This window comes from Emydura macquarii, unplaced genomic scaffold, assembly GCF_026122565.2.
Source record: "Emydura macquarii macquarii isolate MOO-44397 ecotype Brisbane River unplaced genomic scaffold, CSIRO-AGI_Emac_v2 contig_1253, whole genome shotgun sequence".
Taxonomy (NCBI): Eukaryota; Metazoa; Chordata; order Testudines; family Chelidae; genus Emydura; species Emydura macquarii.
In genome coordinates, this window is record NW_027131390.1 from 56,193,449 (window position 1) to 56,211,419 (window position 17,971).

Genomic DNA, 17,971 nt, shown 5'->3' on the forward strand with positions numbered 1-17,971 from the left:
ACAGGTCCCGACCCGAAACCCCAACGGCAGTACCAATATCCACTGCAGGCGCAAGCAAGCCTCCATCATACCATAAAAACTTTAGCAGACCAAGGAGTAGTAGTGCCCATCAGTAGCCCTTGTAACGCCCCGTTATGGCCGGTTAAAAAGGCCGACGGTACGTCTTGGAGGATGACTGTAGACTACCGGGCTCTTAATAAAATCACTCCTAAGATGACACCGGTAGTAGCCAAGTTCCCCTATATAATGTCCAAGATTAGTGAAGGTAACAAATGGTTTTCGGTCCTTGACTTAGGCAATGCTTTCTTCAGCATTCCACTACATCCAGATTGCTGGCATAAATTTGCATTTACTTTCAATGAGGAGCAATTTACATTTACTAGGCTCCCACAGGGATATCACAACAGTCCCACAATATGCCACAAAAACGTAGCGGGAATGTGGAAAGAATTCAAAGACAGAGATCATGTAATATCGTATGTAGATGACATCCTTATAATGACCAAGACTAAAGCTGACAACCTGAGAGTATTGGATAATGTACTAAAGAAGATCCACGAAACGGGTTTCATTATAAACCCGGAGAAGGCGCAGTTGGTGTCTACGCAAGTGACGTACCTGGGGGTGACCCTAGGTATCGAGGGTAGAAGCCCGGATGCGCAGCGGGTTGAACTGATCGCCAGACTACCCGTGCCCACAGATGTCAGCGCTTTGCGATCCTTCCTTGGCCTAACTGGCTTTTCGAGAGACTTCATACACCAATACTCCACCTTGGCGAGACCACTGTACAAATTATTAAAAAAGGACGCGGATTGGGAATGGAGTGAGGATCACCAGAATGCGTTTACAAATCTGAAGCAGGCATTGATGAGGGCACCAGCCCTGGCCTATCCGGATCCGTCCAAACCTTTTATATTGCAGCTAGGAGCAACAGAGTGCCATCCTTGCACAGAATCAAAACGAAATTGAAAGAGTCATCGCATATGCTTCACGCAACTTAAACAGCGTTGAAGAGCAGTTTTCGGCATGTGAAAGGGAGGTTCTAGCATTAGTGTGGGCCTTAGCCCATTGGGAATATCTAATAGGACTCTCGCCGATAATACTCAAAACAAGACACACTCCCACCAAGTACGTGCTAACTGGGAAAATCAACAGTGGCAGGATAAGTAGCCCTAGACTGGCAGGATGGACGTAAGCCCTGATTAACAGAGATATTTCCACGACCGAACCTAGCAATAATGTATTGGCACCATATGCGTTGCTCATACAAGGAACCGATCACCAATGTCCGATTCCGTCCCAAATAACGACTGGTATTACATCACCGTTCACTGTAATCAAAGATAAGAACATAAATTTGGAAGAAGAAATTATTTGGGCCACAGACGGAAGTTCTTATTACATAAATGGAACTCCACAGGCAGGATATGGAGCAATCAGGATTAGATCTGAAGATACGATACAAGGCAGAGTCAAGCCACCATCTGCACAACTGGCGGAAATAATCGCAGTAGCAGCCGTGATGGAGACATTGGAGCCAAATACCACAGCAATTATCATCACGGACTCAGACTGGGTGCTTCGAGCCTTAACGGATTGGCTACCGGTGTGGTTACAAAACGAAATGAAATCAGGAGATGGGAAGCTAGTCAAACACGCTATTCACTTCCAATATATATGGGATATGGCCATAAATTTAAAGGGTAATGTGCAATTGTGTAAAATCAAGGCCCATTCAAAGGCAAAAACTGAACTCCATGATCTAAATAGGAAAGCCGACCTTTTAGCAAAGGAAGCCGTGACATTCACAGAAGATACACTCTGGGAGAGACCGTATATGAACAAGATCCCGCAGTGCATCACGACTAGAAGCAAGGCTAGAATGGAAAACAAAGAACCATACACTCCAGATATGGTAACGTTACAATCAATGGACGAGGAAATACAACAGTTATTAGTAAAAGGTCACTTTAAATCATGGAATATATATAAGGGAAAGAATGATTTTGTGTTAGTGAAACATAAGGACCAAGAGCTTCCTGTGGTAGTCATGCCTACGCTATTGAGGAACGAATTAGTCCGGTTGGCACATCAACAAGGCCATTTCGGCATAGACAAAGTAAAATCAAGGATATTGAATGTTGCTTGGTGGCCCACAATAAATCATGACATCTCCGAGACCATTAACAATTGTCTCCAATGTGCCGCTAACAATGCGGATGCCAAAATAATTAAAGGTCCACTAATGCACCAGGAAGTAGTAGGACCCTGGAAAAGAATACAAATGGACTATATCGGACCGCTGCCTCCAACAGCGCGTGGCTTCAAGTATGTGTTGGTTATAGTAGACAGCTTTTCGAAGTGGGTTGAAGCCTACCCCACAAGGAATAACACAGCAATAACTACCGCTAAAAAGCTCCTCAATGAAACCATAGCACGATTTGGCATACCAGACGTTATTGACTCGGATCAAGGTCCCCATTTCATTGGCGAGACCATTAAACACTTAAGTACAGCGCTGGGGATTAATTGGAAGCTGCATATTGCAGGCCATTCTCAGTCATCGGGGTTGGTTGAGCGCACCAATCGCACGCTCAAGGCAGCGATGAGAAAATTGGTGAATAGCTCAGGGAGAAATTGGGATATACATCTCCCCTTAATCCTAATGGCGATCCGAAGTACAATTGCCTCTCATGGTTTCACACCCCACGAGATAGTTACAGGTAGGAGAATGAGGACACCAGAGGCTTGGTGGATCCAAGGAGGGGTGGCACCAGACGAATTTCAAGGTAACGTTAAAATGACAAATTGGGTGCAACAACAATTGGAGCTCATCACTGAAATGCAAATTAAAGTAGCGCACCAACTTGGAGCTAATATCAAAAACATGAATAAGAAATTAGATAATACATTTAAAGACATAGAATGGGAAATAGGCACCAGGGTGCTGTATAAGTGGTTTTCTGACACCGGTCATGTTCTGAGCCCACGATGGGTAGGACCATACCCGATTGTAAACAAAGCGGGACCCACCGTATACCAGGTGGAAATTAAAGATCATAAGGGTAATAGTTGGGTAAAATGGTTCCACTCTAGCCAATTGAAACAATGGAAGGGCACTAATAACAAACAGTGTGCCTCTGAAGCTTAGAATAAGTAATAATCCATCTTGTGTCTCTTACTTATTCTAGGAGGGGACTCATGGTCGTATCCAATCACACGGAATCATTCAGCGAGTGGAGAGTGTGGGAAAATTATTATAATTTCGATACGGCCCAGGGTCAATTAATTTTTGCGATAACAGTATGTTTGGTTTTAGTAGCAGTGGTGTTATGCAAACCTCGATTGTAATAATAATGTGGATGATTTGGTACAAGGTAAATGTAATTGGGATAACCATTCTCCCAAACCAGGTATACCGATGTACAAATAAGAACCCTTCCCCAAGAGAGAGAAATTTGTCATACCACGGTACACAACCCTTACCCTCGAAAGAGAGAATAGTAGAAATCTTTACTGGTAGGGAAGATAGAACCTGTCATATATACTGGAGTCAATCCATGGCTAAAATACCTGATGTAAATAACACCACAATACATAGTAAAAGCATTAGACAAGCAACCATCATGGGACAAATGTTCCAAGACAAAAGGGTACGTGATAGTTGTGTTTGGTACACACCATTTGAAAGTATGTTTAACAGATCAATAACCTGCTTACCAGTAAATATGGAGCCACAAAAATGCGCGGAAATCAGATGGTTTTCCCCAAGAATCATGATTGAAGGAACACACACATATCTTTTAGAAATATATGTGGTTAATACAACAAAAGCAATCCCAGTAATCATAAGCACAGGTGCACAAACCTTATATGCACAAGCTCCCTGTCGAAATATTTTACATAAAAAGGAGGGATTCGGACGCATGAACCCATATTGCAGGGATATTGAAATCAATTATAAATGGGCTTGTTTAAAGAACATAACGGTAGATGTTACACCAGCAGATACAGGAGAGTGGAGTGTATATGGTCCTGACGACCTTCGATGGTATCAGGACCATGTGATCGTGGGAATCCCCATTGTGTCTAAGGGAGGACCAATAGTCATGGGAAGACAACTAAAACGAAAAATTTTAGTGGGACCACAGTATGCCCTTATCCATCTACAAGTGAATGTGGACATAAGGTTCGATAAGGTGCTTCCTATCTGTAATACCTACATTAAAACCTTAAGAAGTGGTTGGGATGAATGGATTAAGAATGTGGACGCAACCCTCCGTAGGGGGAAAAGAGATCTTATCAGCAGTGTTTTAGGAGGCTTAGGAACTGGCCTGGGAGCCATTAACACCATCAATGTAGAAGTCCTGGCTTCTAAGATTGGGAGAATGGGAACCGAACTCAATACCTTAAACCATCCTTTAGGTACATCCCTTACTGAACTTTCCAGTATCCAGCATAAAGTGACCGATCTCCTGCCCACATGGTTTCGTACACGCCAGCAAGACCTAGAAACCATACTAAAGGCGGTGGGCACTGTACAAGGTAATATTTCTTTAGCTTTAGCTTGCTCACAAGCGCAAACCTGGACGCAAGTTACGGCACAGAGCATTATACGAGACGGTCTAGAGGGGATAATTGCCCCTGAACTAAGAAAAATCATGGAACAGTACGGATTAAGTGATTTTGAGGCTTCCCATTCAGAATGGTAGAAGATGGTCCATTTTGAACTAATAGATACACAAATTGACACACACATCCTAACAATTAAGAAAGCGAAGGAAGATTGGATATACCCTGTTATCCCCATGGGTATTTTATCCAATAATTCAATGTTATGGCCAGAGGATTTGCCTCGGTGGGCGGTGTTTCATGATGACCAATGGCAGGCCACAGACCTCCAAGCTTGCACAGGCGAGAAAGGATTGGGGTATACATGTGAACGGCAATATATAAATCCCGATGAATTATGTTTTAAACAAATTGGAAAATGTCATTATAAGTTGATGAAGTCCCCTAATGTTTCAATGATTGTATCCGTTAACGTTTCCTGTGTTTGCGTAAGAACTTTTTGTAAATACTTAATGGTCAATGTTAAGTTCAATATAAGTGTACCTCAATACGAAAACCTCTGTATGTGCAACGTGTACAGCGTGTCAGGTTGTGATATCAAATTTATACAGCAGCAGGTGTCACTAGTCGATATCCATACACACTATCAATTGTATCAAAACGTAACACCAGTGCAATTAGGCACAAATCTCTCCCTCATAAAACAATTAATAGAACATCCGGAAATGCTGATAAAACTAAAACTACTCAAAGAAGAAGGACATGAAATTGATCTGGCGGTCCATCATTCGGCCAATCAAATTGAGAATGTACTTGACAGGGTGAAGAAGGCGAGCGCCAATAGTTGGTGGACTCGGCTGTTCTCACCGCCCGAGAGTCACTATTCAACATGGAAAATACTTTTCACACCTGTTGTGTTGCTATGCATAGTTCAGTTAATTGTGTTTCTGTTTCTGTTTAATTTGTATATTTCAGTTAGAAAATTGAGAGTTGCGACTTGGGCTAGACCCACGTTCGTAAGGTTCAGAAATGATGGGGATCCCTCTATTCTAATCGAGTCACCCCATCAAGGAGGGGAATTGTAACCCGTGTGTCATAGCCCTTATACTGCCCCTCTCCCCTTGTACATAGTTAAGTCGCCTCGTTTCATATTAGACAATAGAGACTCCCCTGACTGGGCAAGCCCCTGTCAGTCACCTTGGAGGGGTCAATAGTTCATAGTAGTAGGTTAGATCATACCCGGTAGTTATTTACATAGATAGAGTTAAGTGACCAATAGGAGAGTAGCACATGTCTCTTAAGGGACGTGCGCAAAGGCTGTGTGCCGTGTGCACAACCCAAGGGTCGTGTGCAAAGGCCTTTGGTGCCGTGTGCAGACCCACAGCTAGAGCGGGAAATCCCTGTAATCGGATTGGTCCGCAGGGGTTCCAAGCAGCCTATATAACATCGTGTCTGACGACAGTTGGTTGCTGCCGCTCTGCAGTGCGAACGCGAGGGAGAGAGGGTAAGAAAAGATCTGGTTGTAGGAAGGGTAGGGTTAGAACGAGGACGAGAAGCAGACGAGCTGCGGACCAGGACGAGAAGCAGACGGGCTGCGGACCAGGACGAGAAGCAGACGTGACTGACCGTAGACGACAACACCACTTGGTGAAGAAAAGAGCGTGAGACTGTTCAAGACCAGAGACACTTGGGTGGCCTGGGAACATATATCTGGGACCTTGGGTACAACCCAACCTCTTATTGTGACCCTGTTTACCTCCCCCCAATAAATTTGTTATCTGTTTTGGAAAATACCTGTGTCCATAGTTTTAACTAGCTCGCGAGGGACACCATATCGCATGGTGGAAGGGGTACCTGCTCTCTGAAGTGATCTCTTGTCACTCGGAGCTTCTAACATCCTCACCCTTATGCTGGTAAGCGCTTGACTCCCACTTGTTAACAGCTTGCAATAATCTAAGATTTGTAACTCTCATAGCTTAAAATGCTGCTTGAATAAACTGCTTGCGTGGGCACTTCCTCATCCGGCTGCTCTTTTCTCACTACCGAGATCTCAAATTACGAACCCTCCGTCTCGGCGGAGCAAAGTATTGGAGGGGTCGCATCTGCAGGTGAGTGAAAGGTGTGACATAGGTCTATGAAGCCAGCAGGCCTAGGGGTTTTAAGAAATTAAATTGTTTATAGTGGTTATTGCCTGAGGATTATTGGAAAGTCCCATATTTTTAAGAATCTTTCCTCTAGGAAAAAGGCCATGGCTTGAGGGGAGTCTAGGATCAGTCTGATGAAAGTGGTCCTCTGTGCCAGGTGGAAACAGGATTTCTTCCAGCTGATTAACAATCCCAGAGAATGCTGGAAATTGCATTTTATATATGAAATGCACTGCAAGTGAAAAATGCCCCTGAGAGACTGCTCTTAAAAGCCAATTATCAAGGTATGAATGAACAAACATGCCATGGTGTCTGAGGTGTAAAGCTATCATCCAGAGACACTTTGTAAAGACTCGGTGCTGCAGCCAAGCCAAACGAAGGACTCTGATACTGTCTTATCCCTACACACAACCTAGGGTATTTTATGTGTTAGTTTGTTTGACGTATCAAAACAGGCATCCTTTAAATCAAAAGCCACATGCTAATCTCCCTAGGAGAAGAGCGAACTGATGGACTCTACTATAAGCATCCTAATGCTGAATGAATTTGGACCAGGATGGGTCTCAGCCTGTCACTCTTCTTGAAGATTAGGAAACAGCAGAAACAGAACCCCTTTCCTTCATGTTCCTGCAGAAATTCCTCTATGGATGTCATTTGTAGGAGAGAATCAACTTCCTTTAATAGGACTCTCTTGTGAGATTGGTCCCTGAAGGAAAAGGGGGAGGAAAATAATGATGTGACCTAGTGCAGAACTGGATAGAGTAACTGTCATGGATTGTGTTCAGTAGCTAACACTTGGAAGTAATCCTGCACCAAGCACTACAAGAGGAGAGACAAGATCCAAAAGGACAGAGGCAAAGCAGCATGGCTCTCACTGCTGCCATCAAAACTGCTGCTTAGAAGCAAATGCTGTGGGTTGATAAGCATAAGCAGTGAGTATACTCACAGACTTTAATGTCAAAAGAGACTATTGTGATCATCTTGTCTGACATTCTGCCCACTGCAGGCCACAGAACCTCACCCATTCTCTCCTGTAATAGACCCCTAACCTTTGGATGAGTTACCAAAGTCCTGACATCATGGTTAAAGACTTCAAGTTACAGAGAATTCACCATTTACACTAATTTAAAGCTGCAAGTGACCCAGACCCATCTTGCAGAGGAAGGCAAAAAAACTCCCAGGGTCTCTGCCTATCTGACCCAGGGGAAAGTTCCTTCCTAACCCCAACTATGGCAATAAGTTAGACCCTGAGCATGTATCCCACTAGGCAGATACCCGGGAAAGAATTCAGAGTAACTCAGAACCCTCCCCATCTAGCATCCCGTCTCTGGGGAGTTTTGTTACTGGCAGTCACTGATGGGCCTTATGCCATTGTAGACAATCCCATCATAACATACCCTCCATAAACTTATCAAGCTCAGTCTTAAAGCCAGTTAGGTTTGCCCCTACAGCTCCCGTTGAAAGCTGTTCCAGAACTTCACTCCTCCGATGGTTAGAAATCATCACCTAATTTCGAGCCTCTACTTGCTGATGGCCAGTTTATATCCATTTGTTCTTCTGTCCACATTTCCATTTAACTTAAAATAACTCCTTGCCCTCCCTCATATTCATCCCTCAGATGTATTTATGTATAGAGAGAAATCATATCTCCCCTCAGCCCTCTTTTGGTTAGGCTAAACAAGCCAAGGTCTTTGAGTCCCCTCACAGAAGATAGTTTTTCCATTTCTCTGATAATCCTAGTAGCCCTTGCCTGCATCTGTTCTAGTTTGAATTCATTTTTCTTGAACATGGGAGCCCAGAACTATACACAGTACTCCAGGTGAGGTCTCACCAATGCCTTGTATAATGGTACTAACACTTCCCTTTCTCTACTGGAAATACTGCACCTGATGCATCCTATGACTGCATTATCCTTTTTCATGGCCACATCACATTGACGGCTCATAGTCATCCTGTGATCAACTAATACAGTCAGGTCTCCGCCTTCTTACATCAGAAGCAGTTTTAAACAAAGATCACATGCCATGCATGAGCCTATATTGCCTGTTGCTGCAAAATGGGAGATTTACCTTTGGAAGTGAAAAATGTTGGATAGGAAGGTCTCCTTCTCAAAAAATATGTAGATTAAGTAAACCCTAAATATGGGGCACTGACCTCAGTAGTTTTCCTCTTTTCTAAATTTTCATCAGTTCTATCATGAAAAAGGCCCATGATATTGAAAGGAAGGTGTTCACCGTTGCCTTGCGACTCAAGAGTGAGGCCAGAGGCCCTTAAAAGAAAGTATCTTAGGGATATACCTGTAGCCATAGCTCATGTACAAGGCATTATGACTACTCTCAAAAACGTTTCATGAGTAGTCAATCCTTGGTAATCACTCTTAACACCACCCCTCTATTATTTTGGGAAGGAGTCCAAAATAGGGTTCCTGGAATCCCAGAGAATAGTACTACATGGACATAATGCCCTGATATAGCTCAATGAGCAAGAGGAATATATTTTACTGTGACAAGTGTCCAGTTTACAACCTTTCCTGTGAGGGGGTGGAGATGCCTGATTATCTGAGAACTTCCTGTGCTGGAATTCTACATTTAATTTGCCACACAGTGCTGACACATACATTGATGGCTTTCAGTAGGTACTAGGCATATCCTATTAGCTCTCTTGCAAACTGGTGGAAAAAAAGCTGGAGAGAACCAAATATCTTCAGATGGATTAAGAAACCTGGATTAATAGGAACAGCCAATTTGTCCTTGGTCTGAATTTGCAAAATGTCTAACAAGGGAATCAAAAGACTCCAGTCCAGAAACACCCATTTGAAGTTGGAGGAGTTAGCCATATGCCATAAAAGATCTTGGAATGGTGTGTGTTCATCAAAGGGAGAAACCATTAAGAGGGCAATCTGATCCTGAGGTAACAACTGTATAAGAAAGTGAGGTAGGGTTTTAATCAGTATATTCATCAATGAAGGATTCACCACTCATTAGATACGGGCAATTCCTACAGGGAAGGTTGCACTGCAGATGTCTGCATGGACAGTAAAGTTTGTGGCTGTGGCTGTGCCAGCTGAAAGATGGAAGCACGACAGTGACTGCGCTGAAAGAGACTTGGTAAACTCCTGGGTGAATAAAACACAATTTTTAAAATTTAAATTAATACATTTTCCTTTTTAAAAATAAAAGTTACAAATTTAATTTTAAACAATAACCTATGTTAAGGCCTAAAAATTTACTATAACCTCTATAAACCATTTAAATTATATGAAAAAAATATTAAGCAGTACAATTGCTGCTGAAATTTTAAATAAAGTCAAAGCATTTAACCAGTGAAAGTCAATGGCTAAGCACCTGAAACCAGAGTGCATTGAAGCGCTAAAGCAGCTTTTGATAGCAGTAAGCTCTTCTCAGATTCAGAGAGAGTATTTCCTTCACTTCAGTTTATTCATTTAACTAGTTTAGTTCAATGACCAGTTTGTTTAAAGCAAAGCAGCCGACTCGGAAATTGGAAAAAAAAAAACCCAAAAAAACAAAAACAGGAAAGCATTTTTCCTCCTCTTTCAATTTAAGAATGAAAGATAGGTCTGAGAGGATGAGATCTACTAATTCCAAAGTCTTGAAGGATGTTAGAGTCTTAGAGAATGCATCAGTCCCATAATCTGATTGCCTCTGAATATAACTGAGCGAGCACCCCCATCTTTTAATATAATACAGAACAGACACAGTCTGTAACAGAGGAGGGTTGTTCAAGTAGTATGGGAGGAAGGAATGATCTGAGAGCTAGATGAATGGCTCAACTCCAAAATGCTGCTGTGCCAGCTTCTCTCCGTAACAGAGATTACTGAGCTTCTCAGTAGTCACAAGCTCAGTGTTCTGGAACTACTCTAAATGATGTCAATCAGGACTCTAATGTAGCATTCTCCCCGCCGGGCACACTGTGACCAGGGCAAGCAAGCTCCTTGGCTGCACCACATCCTGGGTCTAACATCAGAGCGATCAGCACCCCTCTTCACACAGTGAACTCTCTGCAGTAGGTCCACCTGGATGGGACACCTGGGGAAGACTTACATGCCCCGAAAGGAGCCAGGCACCCCATCTCTCAGTCAGAAATTACTCTTAGCCAGCTTGGAAAACAGAAGGGTTTATTAGTCATCAGGAACACAGCGTAGAACAGAGTGTGTTAGCCCAGAAATCAGGACCATTCAGCAAAGTCCATCTTGGTGGGAATTTAGAGCCAAGAGCCCCTCCCCTCTAGAATCCCTGGGCTCTCCCCCCTAGAGCCCCAATCAGGAAATTGACTCACTTCCAGCTGCCCAGCCTCAAATCACACCCTGATGCCCCTCCTCTATCCTTTGTTTCTTGCCTTGGCAAACAGGTCACCTGGCCTCTCCCCCTCTTGCTTTGTTCTCCACCACCTCCAGCAGGCTCCTTGCAGGGGACAGTTCTAGCCATCAGTTGCCAGGATACAGCCATCAGCTGCCAGGATTCAAAGACCTGACTGCTTGACAGCAGGAACTAGAGCTGGATCTGAGGAGGGTTCTGATTTCCTAGAACCTTTAAGGTGCTTCGGCTTGCTGGAGGAAGTCACAGGAGTCAAAACTGGCCTCTTAGAACCTGGATCCAATGAGTGCCTGAATCCAGAGGGTTTAAGACTCAAGGGCCTCCTTAAGCAGAAGCATTTGCAACATGCTCTGGCTCTCTTTCCAAGCTCTGGGTGTGAAAATTTGGCTGACAGAACACTCAGAAGACGAGTGGCCCTCTCTCAAGCACTTCAGGGACCGAACATGGTCATCCAATGCTGGGAAGACAAAGCACATCTCTTTAATCCCGATTTCTTCTTTTTCTTTGGTTTCATCAAAAATTAATTAGTACCTCTGTTCCAGGTTAACTGTTCATACTTAGCACTAAACTATAACCATATTAACAACAAAGAATGGAGAAAAACCTCAGATCTGAACAGATCAGTTCACTTTCATCTAGCAACGTGGTTGGAAGAAGCTGATTGATAGAGGGCACTGTGTCCCCTTATACAGCCTTGTCCTCAGAACATTCAGTGACACTGAGGAGCACCGTAATAGGGGGCATGTGAGTTCTCTCACAGACACTGCTTGGAAGAGATTCTACAGGTAAGCACCAGCACAATATCCATAGAGGGAAAAGAGCCATTCAAAGAAGAACATCTTCCTCTTTTTTGTACCAAGGGCACTCCATATACAGCTAACTGCAGATGTAGTATTTCTGCATTCAGAGGGAGGCAAGTAGGCAGATCCTAAGTCATAAGGATTTTAGAGGTCAAAATCAACACCAACACTTGACTAGCTGTCTCAATGATATTGCTTACATGTTCTGCTAAATGCACTAATCAATAAGGACTCTAGGTTTTTACTAATAATTAAGTACTATATACAGAGAGCAGAATACATCTATTCTGTGTGTCTTGGCAAACCAAAATTTACTCAGCATGGTCTGGAAGACTTATTGTACCAAGTGCATTGAAGGAAGTATTCAAGGAAAGCACAATCAAGATGGCCTCACGCTTAGAGCAAGCATAACTGGCTAGATGAAATAAAAATGTGATTTATATCTGATCAACTCCAGAACAGTTTCATGTTCTACATTAAAACAAAACCCCCTACATCTCTGTTGCAAGGGAGAAGTGAGCTGGATGCACTCAAATGACGAGCTTTCCAAAATTACACTTCTCTTTTATCAAGACTGACACCTAGACACCAACTCCTACTCAATTATGTCCACCACCAAAGCCAAAAACAGAGTGGAGGCAACCCACAGTAGTATTTTCAAGGGGGCAGATATGTAAAGAAATTGTAAAGGGATGTTAAATTTGGAAACCGTCAAAATAGTACATTTAAACTTAGGCCTGCTCTACACTGGCAATGGAGGTCGACATAATGTCGCTTACGTTGAACACCTAAAGTATGTGTCTACACTGGCATGTTATTTCCATTGATTCACAGCGCGGTAAAAGTTGGCCTAATAAAACCACCTCCGCAAGTGGTGTAGGGTGTAAATCGAATTTCATGGGTCGAATTTGCATCAGTGTAAGCAGAGCGTAACTTAAATCGACGTTACTAGCCTCCAGGAGCTATCCCATAATAGCTCATTGCGACTGCTCTGGACATTCACGAGCTGCTGCTACGTGGTCATGGAAACAGGAAATAGCTCCTCCCCTCAATCCCCAGGAAATTTTGAATTTTCATTTCCTGTGTAGCCAGCATGGAGAGAGCTTAGTAGATGAACTCATCATGGCTACCGCACGGCCCAAACGCGCTCCAGCATGGAGTCGACCAGAGGTCTTGGATCTCATTGGTCTGCGGGGCGAAGAGTCCATTCTGACTCAGCTCAGAGCCAGCAAACAACATTTAGATATATACAGGAAGATATCCCAGGGCATGTTGGAGAAGGGGCACAACAGGGATGCAAAGCAGAGCAGCCTGACGATCAAAGAGCTACATCAGGCATATCAGAAAGCTAGAGAAGCTAACAGCCATTCTGGCTCCTCACCCAAAACATGCTGATTCTATGAGGAGCTACATGCAATTCTTGGCGGTGACCCCACCACAGTGATGCCACACGCCATCGATACCTCTGCTGAATCCCAGTGCAGGGAGAATGATGAGGACTCTGTGGACGAAGGAGGATGAGGAGGCAGGGTGCATGAGAGCGGGGTGTCCATTCTCTCAGAGCCAGAACCTATTCCTGACCCTAGAGCAGTCCAGCAACACACAGGACAGCAGTAATGATTGTGATCCCCGGGGATCACTCTTCCGCACCATGCCGCAATGTAATGAGCTGGAATCCTGGCGGAACATGCATAGCAGCATAAGGGCCAGGCCTGTACCCCGATGCTTGCAGTAACTCTTCCCTTTCCTCCTGCATTATCCTCAGGAAGACGGCACACATTTAAAGTACCTGAGCTATACAGTCTCTCCCCTTTAATCCTCTAGTCCCCTTCCTATGGGCATAGTGTGTCAGGTCAATAGTTGTCCTATGGTTTCTGACGCTACGATTCACCCACAGCGGTGTCCTCTGATCATCTCTGCCCACCTCCTCCCAAACTGTTCTTCTGCATGTAACTGGGAAGCACCGTGATCCCCTTTCATAGATTAATTTTGGACTGTGGTTTTTACCGCTAATTAAGCCTCTTTCTAACAGAGAAAAGGGCCTCTGGCTTATATCCATAATGGCAGTCCAACCGACCCTTCTGAGATGTACAGAATGGAATGTGGGTGTGGCTTAGCTTTGTGCACATAAAGGGGAGTATTTTTTACATTGTAGCACTTGCTTCTGTTCTTTGGATCTGCTACATTGTGGTTTTATTGTCTTTCTGTAGACACCTCAGCCTCGCCCCCTCCCCCCCCACCAGAACTGCCGCTGAAAGACTTTCCCACATCAGAAGGGGGGGGGAGGGGGAGGGAAATCGCAGGACGACATGTTTGGTGAGCTCATGAACGCCTCCGCGGCCTCTGAGACAGATCTCAGAGCATGGAGGATGTGCTTGTCATAGAAACTAGACAAGGAGCATAGAAAATCTGCGCAGAAGCAGGAGCACAGTACACAGCAGGAGATGTTGTGTATAATGAGGGATCAGTCGGACATGCTCAGGCGTCTTGTGGAGCTCCAGGAAGAGCGGCAGCACGACAGAGTCCCCCCTAACGCTTTGTTGCCCTCCCCCACCCCCAAGGGTCTAGGAGGAGACTGAGCAGACTGCAGTACGTGGTGCACTCCACCCCGATTGAGGCAAGAAGAAGCATGCGGCGACTCCGTTAAAAAAGTGCAAGCAACCACACTTGCTTACATGCGACTTGAAACTGTGATTTTACCCACATTTCCCTCCCACAGCAATGTTCATAAATAAAACTTTTGAGCGTTAAAAAACAGGTCTCTAATTTATAGCTTGGGTGGGGAGAGAAGTAGAGGGTACTGATATTAATGGTGGGGGGGATGGGAAAGAAAAGCACAAAACATACAGACATTACTGCAGGTCACTGCAGAACCGGTTTTTCAAAGCTTCCTGAAGGCAAAGCACTCTGCAGTTGGTTCTGAGTGTATTGCTGGCATCTAGCTGCTCAAAATTTGCAGCCAGCCTTTCAGCCGCCACAGCCCACCCCTAGGGGAACCTTTCCCCCTTCGCTTCACACACATTATGAAGAACGCAGCATACAGATAACTGATGGGATGTTCTTCTCACGGATGTCTAGCCTAGTAAGGAGACATCTCCATCTGGCCTTTAAACGGCCAAATGCACATTCCACCATCATTTTGCAAGTGCTAAGCCTGTTATTAAAACGCTCCTGCACGTTTCCCAAAATCACTACCCTTCATAGCAGAAGCCTATTGATAGCCCTACACACTTGCATCACAGCAGCTCCCACTGTAGATTTACCGACTCTGAATGATTCCCAACTGACCAGTAGCAGTCAGGAGTTATCAGCTTTCACAGAGCGATGACAACTCGCTCTTCCACTGTCAGAGCTGGTCTCATGCGAGTATTCACACGCTTCAGGGCTGGGGATAGCTCCGCACAAAGCTCAAAGAAAGTGGCCTTTCGCATACGAAAGTTCTGCAGCAACTGGTCATCATCCCACATCTTCATAATGATTCAATCCCACCAGTCTGTGCTTGTTTCCCGGGACCAGAACCAGCGCTCCAACTGCAGATGATGTGTGAAAGCCCACAGCAATCGGGAATTGTGCTGCTCTATGGCTTGTAGCAGGGCAGCCTCAGTGACTGAGGTTTTCTGTGCTTCGGCGTCTCTCTCACCTTTGAAAATACTCCAGGATAAGCCACAAGGTATTTGTGAAGCTCACAATGATAGTGCAGAGCTGAGCAGGCTCCATGTCTCTGCAGCAATATGCGGCATACACAAACGGCGCGAAAACCCGTTTCCTGTTTGTTTGGGGCAGGAAGGGAGGGGGAAGAAGCATTGAATCAAGGGACGACGAGAATCTTCCCAACAGCCTCCGGCGCTAGCTGTACTGTGGGATAGTTACCCAGAGTGCACTGCTTTGAATGTCAACCCAAGCGTGGCAAGTGGGGACGTACAAGCCCAGCGCAATGGGCAAGGTGTGATCACGCGCCTGCAACTTCTAAAATTCAACAGGTGAAAGTCAATTTAAAGTGAATTGACTTCACTCTGCAGTGTAGACATACCTTAGAAATGTTCTAATTTTCTTTCTTATCTAGATTTGGACAGGAGAAGGGGTGTGTAAAAAAGAAGGGAGGGATGACAATTCCATATATTCTTCCACAATTGCAGGGGTGGGGGAAGGAGGTTTTTTAAAAAGTTGCTAGTCACCTTTATGTATATTGATCAGCGGATGCAGCTTTCCATTTTTCGCTATAAAGAACCTACCTTTAATTGTTAACATTTTGGCATATATTTCTAAGATTAAGCAACTCTATTTCTAAATGCAAATGTTTTTGAATGCTCTGTTCAGTGCAGAAGTTGACAGTCAACTTTCACAGGTTCGGCTGAACTAGCCAGTGCTGGAAGTCAATAGCAAAAGACTAGATCAAGTTTTTACATTTTATTACATGTGGTTTTGGTTTTTTTAAGTTGTTTGGTATACAAATCACTACCAACCCTGAAGGAAAAGACAGGAAAAATAATTCTAATTCCATGTCACGCTCCAAATAATCTAAAAAAGATTGCTTTCTCCCTTACCAGACAAACAGAAGTGATTATTCTCAGAGCAGTGAGGGATTCTGATGCTCTCTGCAGATTTCTTGTTTCATAGGGTACCTCAGGCACTTATTCCCACACAAGCAAGTGTTCAAATACTTCAAATGCCATTTAGAAAACTGACAAATCAAGTAGTAGTTGCTAAGGTGGCTGTAAGTGGCTTAACAGAGTCCCTGATGTGGCTACTAGCAGCTGGAGTCTCAATTGGAAGGAGATAAGGTCACTCAGATCGAGCATGGAAGAGCTCCTTTACACGCTGGTTACAGGACTCTTCTAGCACTTGCACTACAGAGACTGGCTGTCACTTCTGCACATTTGGTTGAATTGGGTAGGGGAGAGAGGGCATGTGTGACAAAGGTGAACCTTTCCCAGCCTGAGCTAACATAAAGTGGCTCATCTGGAAGCAGGAAAAGCATGATTCTGACCATGTCCTGTAAGGGAGAAAAGGAGCAGTTTTTCTTGAAGCTTTTTTTGCACATATATTTATCTATAGCACTAAGGCTGCAGAGAAACACACAATTTCTTTCTGAAGATGTATAATGATTTCTCCAAAAATCCAGGTGATTTCATATTATTTTAAGAGCAAGAATATTTTTTTAGTGAGTAATTTCACAAGTTCTTAAATAGCAAAGCTCTAAGGCAACATATAGGCCGAACTCTTGAGCACTCGTAGTTCTAGGCAGAGCAAGTCATGGGCTTTTCAGTGGGCAGGTCTAACTCTTCCCCAAAATGCTATAAGGAGACTGAAGGCCAGTGTTTTAGTATTGTTGATATGGTTATGTTGAAGAATAATGTGTACACCGTTTGGTGTATTTCAAAGGATAACAAACAAGAAAGGTGAAGAGATAGGGATAGCATACCTGGGACCTTTCCCACAAGTTTTAGTAGGGCATACAAAAAGCTATGTTAAAAGAAAGTTATTTAGATTGCAAAAATCAATTGCTCCAGGGTTAACAAATGCTAAATTTATGGTTGTCCACACCACTTTACTTCAGCCCTCTTGGCATCCAATCAATGCAATAAATAAGGCAGGGATCCTTGTGGGGAAAAAAAATAAGTGACTATGTAATTAGAGATCATAGTGGATATAACCACACAACCATAACTCTCTCTGCCAACTTGTGCAACTGTAAATTGAGCAATTCCTAACTTAAATGCTTGATTCTGAAGCCTAAAAACATCCTTTTAACAGTATTTTACATGCAGTTTCCTAGGTAATGTTTAAATTGACAAAGGTTAAAAAAAATCTATTATGTACAAAGGTGACCATCTCCCTTTCTTGCATCTTCAGCGTTTGAACCCTAAGCCTTCAGCACAGACTTCTATCACTGAGCTATTGGACATGACCTGGATGCAGGCGAAAGCTATTCTCAGAGTGGGCAAGGGGGCCTGCAGCTGGGACTATGTGCAGGGGTCTGGAGCACGGCTTAGCTCTTTCCTTCTCCCCAGGAGTTGAGAAAGCTCCTATCCAAGTTCAAACCCAGCATCTCATCCTCCTCCTGAAGGCTGGAACCAGTGTGCATGTATTTCATGAGACAACCCAGCTTGGTTCTCTCTCA

At 44.0% G+C, this 17,971-nt stretch overlaps 1 protein-coding gene across 3 annotated transcripts in view; it reads right to left on the bottom strand.

The window, feature by feature from the left end:
• The window catches only part of FAM117B (family with sequence similarity 117 member B), a 97,636-nt gene that overhangs the window by 51,718 nt on the left and 27,947 nt on the right, over positions 1-17,971 (bottom strand). The window lies entirely within an intron of this gene.